A 9875-nucleotide genomic window follows, 5' to 3' on the forward strand; every position below is an offset into this window, starting at 1 on the left:
TCTCTATTGCCCTGTATATTGCATATATTAATTTCAACATACCTCTCCATGCTCCAGAGTTGATGGGTACCACTGACAAATAATTTCACTGTTCATATGAGCAGTGAGGGAATCAGAGGCACTTTTCAATTTGTGTCAGTATTATTTTGGGATGAATGCTACTTATCTTCGTGGAAAGACTCTGAGTCTTGTTAGAATCCCACTGGCTTGAAAGATGTCCCTATACTGTGCTCTCTTAGACTGGAGAAATTTCAGGATTGTCACTTCATATCTTATTAAAACAAGTAGTGATTTTGGGAATAGGTTTTCAACAACAACAACAACAAAAAATGGATATAATTAGTGGACCAAAAAATGAATGATTAGTCATTCATAGGACTTCAGAGCTCAGTCTATGCCTATACTGATATATCTAGTAAGGAGCCACACAACTTTGGTATGTCTCTTGGCTAAAGACATGAAAGAGAGATCCAGGTGGCCTAATACCACAATATTCTGAAGTGATACAGAATGATAAAGAAATGGCTTATACTCTTCACAGTTTCAAAAAATGAGCAGATACCTATGCAAACATGACTCTTTCTAAAAGTGATGCTACCTATGACTTACCTACTTGGGCAGGCTTTACTCCACAGCCATGCAGTGCTAAGCAGTTGGTGGTACGTAGTAGCCACATGCAAACAAATAGTGTAATTTAATTCATGATGAATAATTTCTTGAAGGCACAGAGGAACTTCTTCAGGACTATACTCTAAATTGGGATATATCTCATCACTCTATCACTGGCCCCTCTGGGAGGGATTTTGCCTCTTATTATGGAAACTTTATGAAAATTACAATTCCGCATTATGATTACAATTCAAAAAATGCAATGAATTATCTCCTAGTTCAACTTTTTATGTTTGTAAGCTATGTGAACAAAGTAATAGTCTATGCTACAAAGTTCATAGAATCATCAAATATCCCAAGTGGGAAGAGACCCATAAGGATCATCAAGTCCAACTCCTATCTCCACACAGGACCACCCAAAAATCAGACCATATGACTGAGAGCATTGTCCAAATGCTTCTTGAACTCCAGCAGGCTTGGTGCTGTGACCACTGCCCTGGGGAGCTGGGACTCCCACTGGCCACTGGGACAGCCAGTGCCCGACCACCCTCTCAGTGCAGAACCTTTTCCTAACACCCAGCCTGACCCTCCCCTGTCCCAGCTCAATGCCATTCCCTCAGGTCCAGTCGCTGTCCCCAGAGAGCAGAGCTCAGCGCCTGCCCCTCCGCTCCCCTCGTGAGGGAGCTGCAGGCCGCCATGAGGCCTCCCCTCAGCCTCCTCTGCTCTGGGCTGAACAAAACAAGGGACCCCAACTGCTTCTCATAGGTCTTGCCCTCTAGACCCTTCACCATATTTGTAGCCCTCATTTGGGCAGTCTATAATAGTCTCATGTCTTTATACTGTGGTCCCCAAAACTGCACACAATACTTGAGATGAGGCCACACCAGCACAGAGCAGAGTGGGACAATCCCTTCCCTCATCCAGCTAGCAATGACATGCCTGGTGTACCCCAGGCTATGGTTGGTCCTTTTGGCTGCCGGGGCACACTGTTGACTCATGTTCAACTTGCCGTCAACCTGAACACCCAGATCCCTTTCCGTGGGTCTGCTCTCCAGCCTCTTGTCCCCCAGACTGTATGTAGAGCCAGGGTTGTCCCATCCCAGGTGCAGGATCTAGCATTTGCTCTTGTTAAACTTCGCATGGCTGGTGATTGCCCAGCCTTCTAACTTGCCAAGAAGAACAAAAAGAAAAGGGCATGGAAGGTTGGCTATCACAAGATAGTGATAGCGAAAATACATTCTCTTTCTGAAAAGGAAAAACTGTTCAGGACCGGGAAGCAATGAACTTCAATAGTTCATGTGCTAGCTCATACTTCGGTGATTTTCCCCATAGTGATGCAGCCTCAACGTTTTAGAGACTCAAAGGCTAGCTGGCAGTAAAGATGAGACACAGTCCATTTCAGACAGATCTTGGTTGATATTATACATTGGATACTATACATTGCAAAAGTCTCTCTGACTACCGAGCTATTGTCAGTCCTGAAGTCTGTGCTTTTTTTAAACTCTGCAGTGGCTTTCAAATGAAAGTGCAGGTTAATGCTTATGCCTTGTGGCAAAACCCTATTCAGTCCTTCATAGTTTAGAGGTCTGATCATTGTTCTTGGACTTCCTGTGATTCATTTTCATACTTTGGTTTTAATGTGGTATTGCAACTGCACTTTGAGTTACAATCAGGTTTAGCTGTGTCTTTATCATGTCTAGACAATATCTCTGTGGTAATATCCTAACTTCAGGGCTTCTGGAATATTTTACTCTTCTGAAAGGACAAATAAATTTAGGAGTTCTGTATAGGTCAGCTGAAAAGATATCAAAGCATAGTATAGGACTAGAATAAACTCACAGTTACAGTGACTCCAGGCACAAGTAAGAGTAAATATGCCAAGCCTTGCTGCCAACTTTAAAAAAAAGGAGGGTGACATTCAGTTAGCTTCAGTCCCAGCAAATCCAGACCACTCATAAAGAGAGTAAACACACCATAGCACACTAATAAGCCTCTTGCTATGGATAAGAAGTAGTATGACAGAAAAAGCCAAGATTTGACAGATTTATAGATAATACTGTAATCCTTGGAAAAAAACACGAGGGGACTAAAGTCTTAATAGTGTAAGTAGTGCTACTTCTTTTACTGGAGCTTCAGTTATGAATCAGGATCTCCACTGTGTCAAAGAGTACAGTAGATATGGTAGTGGACAGAAAATAAAAGGCTAATCATTCACCACTGATTTACATCATTTAAATAAGAAAATAATTTCTGACAGCAGAGATTATGCTGATTCCTATCACTATATTACTTTAGGTTGAATTTCTATTAATTTTTATACAGATCAAAGCCAGTTTTTGCAAATTCTCATCACTATACAATATCTTTCGGCTTTGGATCTTAATTTCATTCTGCATCTTAAGTTTTGTTGATACAGTCTGGTCACAATGGAAGTGCTGAATTGTAAAATCAAGTTTATTCTAAATTACTGCAATATCCTTAAAAGCTTTCCCAGAGTCTACTGGAACATTTGTTTTTTGTTCCATTTGCTATTATTTTTAATTGTTTTGCATTATTGAGAGTCAGCTGCAGTAGCAAAACTCTTTGATGCCGATAGGTGCTAAGCTCCTACTGATGTCAGCAGGAGATGCCCAGGATCAGCGCTGCTCAGGTTTCACTGCACAGTCTTTATTGGGTTGACAAATATAGCCAAAGACTGTGGGAGAAGGAACCCTCAGCAAATCTCAGTTGTCTTAAGAGCTATAACAATGACAGTCTTTAGAAATTACAGAGCTAACTTCTCTAAAGATCAAAATGAAAACCGTGGTTTTGTTATAAGCTGCATGAAGTTCAATTAAAATCTATCATAGTATAAAAACTAACTGCTACTACCGGCCTACAATATTAATGGAAATTATCTTTATAGCATAGCATAGCATAGCATAGCATAGCATAGCATAGCACAGAACAGAATAGAATGGAACAGAACGGAACAATACGGAACAGAACGGAACAGAACAGAACAGAACAGAATAGAATGGAATAGAATAGTTCTGTTGGAAGGGACCTTCAAAGATAATCTGACCACTTTAGGATTAACCAAAAGTTAAAGCTCCTGATTAAGGACACTGTCTAAACGTGTCTTGAACACTGATGGGCACGGGGCATCAACCACCTCACCAGGAAGCCTGTTGCAGTGCTTGACCACCCTCACGGGAAAGAAATTTTTCCTTGTAACTACTCTGTATCTCTGGCACAGCTCTGTGATGTTCCCATGCATCCTGTCATCAGTGACCAGGGAGAAGAGACGGGTGCCTTCCTCTAGCCTTCACCTCCTCAGGAAGTTGCAGAGAGCAACAAGGTTGCCTCTCAGCCATCTCTTCTTCAGACTGGACAACCCAGGTTTCCTCAGCCTCTCCTCATAAGACATGCCCTCCAGCCCTTTTACCAGCTTTGTTGCCCTCCTCTGGATACTTTCAAGGACCTTAACAACCTTTAAATAATGTGGAGACTAGAACTTCATGTAATATTTAAGGTGATGCCACACCAATGCTAAATATAGTGGAAGAATCACTTCTTTCACAGGCTGGCTCTGCTATGTTTAATGCATCCCCAAAAATGTGGTTTGTCCTCCATCAATCAACCGAGAAATTTTATCAAAATATAATATAAAAGATGTGTGAACGCTACCTTCTACAGCCATTTAGGGTATTTTTTTTCATCTTATCGATCATCTGGAGCTAAAAAGAAAAGTAAATATAAAATCTATTTGCCTTTAAAGAAGACAATGAACAAATGTTTGCAATGTGATATGATGTTCTAGGATCCTGTACAATGATGCTCAGGTTCTTGAGATTTGACTGACCACCACACCATGAAGCATTACTAAAAATGTATTCCTCTCCATTCATAGGCATAGGCTTAAAAACATTCTCCCTTCCTGGGGATTTTCTGGTAACAAAAACAATTCTCAGCCAAACATTTAAACTTTCCTTTAAAACATACTTGCTGCTATGCTCCCTGCTAATACAATTTATAATAATAGATAATTTAAAGATCATATTGGGTTGTTGAATGGGAAAACTTCCCCTTTTAGTACCTAAATAAGCAATTTCATATAAAAAAATATAATAATAGGAGCAAGGAAGGGGCTGTTCATTTGTTCAAATGTCCTCACTAAGGAGATTTGAAAATGGTTCTTTTCTGTATTTCAAAGTTTATCTTGTCTAGTTTTGGAAGTCTTAAGTGACTCATATCTCTTCCCTCGAGAGATTTTTCTGCAAATTGCAATATCAGAACATCAGGGAGTATTCCCTAATTTCAGTCTAATGCATCCTTTTTAAAATTTCATCCTTTTACTCATGATTGTAATCCCCTGGTATCAATCTACATTTTTATTTTTCCTTGATGCATATAGAATTCAAATATTTGTAAGTCCTGTCTTTTCAAAAGAATCCACATAAACTTTCTTCATATATCAGTTCCTCCAGCTTTTAAGAATTGTTATTGCTGTCTTTAAATGGCCTGCATTCAGGAAAAATAAAAATAAAAATCAGGTAACCTGAATTTCAGAGCCATCCCAGAAATAGTGACACCAGATCCATACATCAGGGACCATGACTTTCTTAGCTTTTCAGAAGTTTTGTCTACACAAGTTAAATCAGCAGTTTTTGTGCTCTACAGTACACTGGAAATTTATTTATTGTCCACAATCACCCCAGTTTGTTTTCATCATTACTGTGTTTTAGGCTATTCCCCACTGTTGCTAACTGCAGAAAGGCAGCTGGATAGAAATGAAAACGTGTAAAACTGCAACGACTTTCCTTCTGTTACCAAGTCTGAGGGGTGCTACTAGAGCTGAAAAATTATTGGTACCAATGTGGGACAGTTTGTGAACAGAGTACCAAAAGATACATCATTCCAGTGAAATTCCATAGCTGCTTCTATTGGCCAGTGTTTTACCAAGTCCCAGCTACAGTTTTTGCTGCCTTTCCCAAGATGTGTGCAGAGGCATAACAGCAGATAAGCCAACTGCTCTTTCTCTGAAATTTCACCTTTTTATTACTGTCATGGTACAGTGGCTGCTGGCAGTGCAGCAAAACAAAATTTGCACTCTGTGCTGGTTGGGGTAACTTGGCCTGATATGCACTGCAAACCTTAATTGAAAATGAGTATCTTATGTCCTGAATTTCACGTCATGTAACACCCAGCATTGAATAAATGGTGTCTTCAGAGTGACTGGTCACAACGGACTACTTTTATGACTAAGGATTACCAATATAAAAAAAGATTATTGGCTTAGGTCTATTGTACTTGTGTCAGAGTTAGTCATTCAAAGCCTAAATATGTAAAGAACAAAATGCAGAGGCAGAAATGGAGATACAGAATCACATATCCGGAGAACTAGATCTGCATCTGATCAACTATGTGCTCTACAGGGCTGTGTAGAATATGGTATTTAGCTATGAAAAGAAATCAAATTGAACAATGCAGCTGTGTTTTTTGCTTTTTGAGACATGGGCTTCCTTCCAGTAAAATATCAAGATGTTAATTTAAGTGCGATGAATCTTTAAAAATGGCAACATAAAATAGTCAATGGTACACACTGAAGGGGCGGATCTTCAGCAGCAGGAGACAATGCCAAGAAACTTTATGAGAAGCACAGATCAAAGATAGGAAGAGACATTAGAACAGGTAAAGGAAACCTATAAAAATATTTTCAAAATAGTTGCTAAATACTGGACTTAGGAAAGCTGTAGATGCTGAAAGGACTCCTTAATTATGAATAATAGAATAAAACTATTTCAAAGCTAGCAATTAGACTTCTAATACTAACTGCAACTTTCAGTTCCTGACACTGTAATAATTTCATTAGCTGAACAGGGTGATGAAGGCAGGCTAGTTTCTGGTTTTGACAGTACATTCGACTTAAAAAACTCCATCTTGGTGAGCACACAAAACAAGTTGCATATTTGTACTGAATCTACTGAACAGATTCAGATGAAACACTTCAGTACAGCGTAACAGCCAGGTGAAAGTGATGCCTCCTTTTTTCAAACTAGCTCAGTAGCTAGGGCACCCTTTCCCACAACATAGAAAGCAACTTTCAGTTCTCAATGAACAGTCAGTGAATCATCTGCAAATTAACACAGACTGCCTTTGAATTATTTTTGAGGAGAAGCTCAGAATACAGTATTTAAGTCATCTGCCTGGATCTGCTACTAACTCATCAGTGAAGAGATTGCAGAATAAACTGAAAGCAGCACACCCTTCAGGTAACATGTAAGGTTAGATCATCTTCCTTTTCTACAAAACATACAGGCTCAGACTAAAAGAGAACTGCACCCAAGTTCTCATGACATAATGAGCAGCAACTGTTAGAAAACAGTTTGGAAATGATATCAATTCCTTGCATCCCCCAGTCTGGCAAGGATGCTTAGAAGAAGTCCATAGCTTCCATTACTTTTTTTTTTTTTTTTTTGTACTATTGTACATTGAAATAAACCATGTTGAACTGCTTAAACCAGTCATAGTTAATTAATTCTCAAATAATCGTTCTTCCATTTTTTGGTTTATGTATTGAGTCAAAAGTCAATCTTTTGTACTTCTACATTCTACTGAAGTCATTACTAAAGTAATGCTGTAGCTGTGTTGGGTCTAGGCATTCACCATTTATTTGCCAATTAGTACAAAAATTCCTAGCAAAACTAAACACTAATCTCATAGGGATTTTAGCATATATTTGAAAGCAGCACTTTAAATGTACTCAGTTGTTCTCCAGAACAATAGTATTTCCTCTCTAAAAATCAGAAGCCAGGGATCATGGCTGAGCAATTATTCACTGCACCAAAACAAGACCATATCTGATGGCCATTATCCCAAAAGTGCTGTTTTGTTTAAGTGAATGGATCCTATGTCTTCAACTTAAGCTTGTTTACAAATTTTTGGAAAACACTCTTTAAAAACTCATTTTCATGAGCTATTATGTCCATGACAGCTAAGATAGGAGTTTATTACTAGGATAACTTACATTTTCAAACAATTTCATTCCAAATTATAGATTTTTTTTTTTAATCTGGGGAAGAGAAGGACTATTGCCCTCTGCAGAGGAAGCTCCTAATCTAGTATAGAAAATGCCCACAGTGGTACCTCTCATCAATATAGCTATCCAAGTCAAATTACTTCATTTTTTTCCTATAGTGAGCAAAAAATTTGCGAGACTTTATAATCAAGAATCTTTACAGAAATATAATCTATTCATATGTGAAAAAAAAGATCATGCACACAAGGAACAAATCCTGAAATTCCTCCTTAGTACATGAAACTTAAACCAAGAGAACTGTTAGCTATAATCCCAGCCTTTGCTTTGGTCTGAGTTCCCTCATGTCCTCAAGAGCTGGCACTTGGAATGTTGTTGGAATGGATAGCTGGTGTCTGGGACAGAGGGCAGGCAATGGTAAAGGACTTCCCAGTTTGGAAGCAGCCCATATCTCTGCTAGACATCAGCTACTGTGACACTGCAAGTCTATTTATAAAATCTACAAAACTAGCCCATAAAATCCTTCTGGAGCTGACCTTATCACTCCTGGGTACGGCACAGAGTCATTGCTTCTGTACAAGAAGAAACGTGTGATGCTATAGGATTTCTGAAGGAAGAAACAGAATGCAAGTTTGACTCTGTGAGACAGATAAAGGAAAACGGTAGTACTTTACAGTGGTATTAAAACTGCAAGTGACAGGGATGAGGAATTCAAACTGAGGCTAATGTTTTTCAAAGCTTTTTTTGGTGCTCTGACAAAAGATACTGTAAAACCAGGTTATCCCATAATATTGAAACTTCTGAGAATGACAGCAGAAGCTGTAATTTGAGAGGTCTTTGCTTTACTGAAGGAATAAAAGGGAATGATATTTGTGAAAATCTCTTTTTGCTATTAAAATATATTTTAGATTTTTTAAAAATATCATTTTCTGACAAAGACAATGGAAAGATGCCTACAATGCTTTGACAGCCCTCTGGATAAACAAGGCCTAGGTTGACCACTTTTCAAAATATGACACACAAAAAAAGCCTTGAGAAATTCTGATTAAAATTATGACTTGGTTTGGTTTGTTTTCTTTCTTTCTTTTTTTTTTCCCAGAAACAGGATGCTCTGTTTTTATGGCAGAATTTCACCTGAGGAACTCAAATGCAGAAATACAAACTACGATATTATGCTAATTTGGCAAAACACTTTTTTTTTTCTTTTTTTTCTTTCTTTTTTTTTTTTGATTAAATTGCACAGACATTCATGTGCTGACCCTGCAACCACATGAACACAAATGTGTAAGATTGCACAGTAAATATTGTAACTATCCCCAGTGAAATATGCTTGAATATAAAGTTAGCCCCATATGTAACCATGTAAGGGTAGGGATTTTATGGAAAGTCATTAGCAATGTCTGCAGTGGCAAAACCAACCAACCAACCAACCAACCAACCAAAAAACAGGTACTGTACACAGGTCAGGGGAACCCAACTGAGAGAGCTCCAAGTCAGCAGCCAGCGATGCAATCCAAATTACTGCTCTGCTTCTCCCTGAATTGTGTTGCCATCCCATCTTGCCTGCTCCCGACTAAAGCATCTCAATGTGCCTGCAGTGAAGACACTTACCCGTTATTCATCAGAAGGAAGCATGCAACTCTGGGGCCAGCTGCTGTGATACTGGTATTGATTGTGGAGACCACGACTGGCAAACACTAATCTGTAGGTGCCTGAGTTACCCTGTCATTCCTATCTGCACACACATTTCTGTTCAGCTTATAAAGAAAGAGGCTAATAACATTATACTGAGATTATGTGAAGATAGACATTTCTATTGAGATAAATATAAGAAGGCTATTTTAGTCTGAATCAGTGTTACTAAATTGCTGAATTTGCTCTTTTAAAATATTTAATCATCTTTTGTTCAACTGAACAAACAAAAGCTTTTTTATTTTCTTTTTTTCATTATGAGACAGAGGACTATAATAAATGGCAGAATTTTATATTTATTTATTTGGTGTGTCTAGTACATTTGTTTTTCATATAACTATGAAAATAAAGTGAAAAATAATGACAAAAATGTCACAGTATATAAGCTATGTTCACTTTAACTGTTGGCTATCTTGACAGCTTAAATTCCTTGGGTCAAATTTACTTCAGAATGAGTGGAAACAATTCCCTTTGAAAATCAGTAGGTATTACGTACTCCTTCTTTAGGTATAAATTTACTCTTTTTATCAAAACACTTTTGTCAATGAAGAATACA

General features: G+C 38.2%; 1 protein-coding gene across 3 annotated transcripts in view; it reads right to left on the reverse strand.

Moving 5' to 3' along the window:
* PACRG (parkin coregulated) overlaps window positions 1-9875 on the reverse strand; it is a 221900-nt gene that overhangs the window by 35260 nt on the left and 176765 nt on the right. The window lies entirely within an intron of this gene.

Source organism: Anser cygnoides, chromosome 3 (assembly GCF_040182565.1).
Source record: "Anser cygnoides isolate HZ-2024a breed goose chromosome 3, Taihu_goose_T2T_genome, whole genome shotgun sequence".
Taxonomy (NCBI): domain Eukaryota; kingdom Metazoa; phylum Chordata; class Aves; order Anseriformes; family Anatidae; genus Anser; species Anser cygnoides.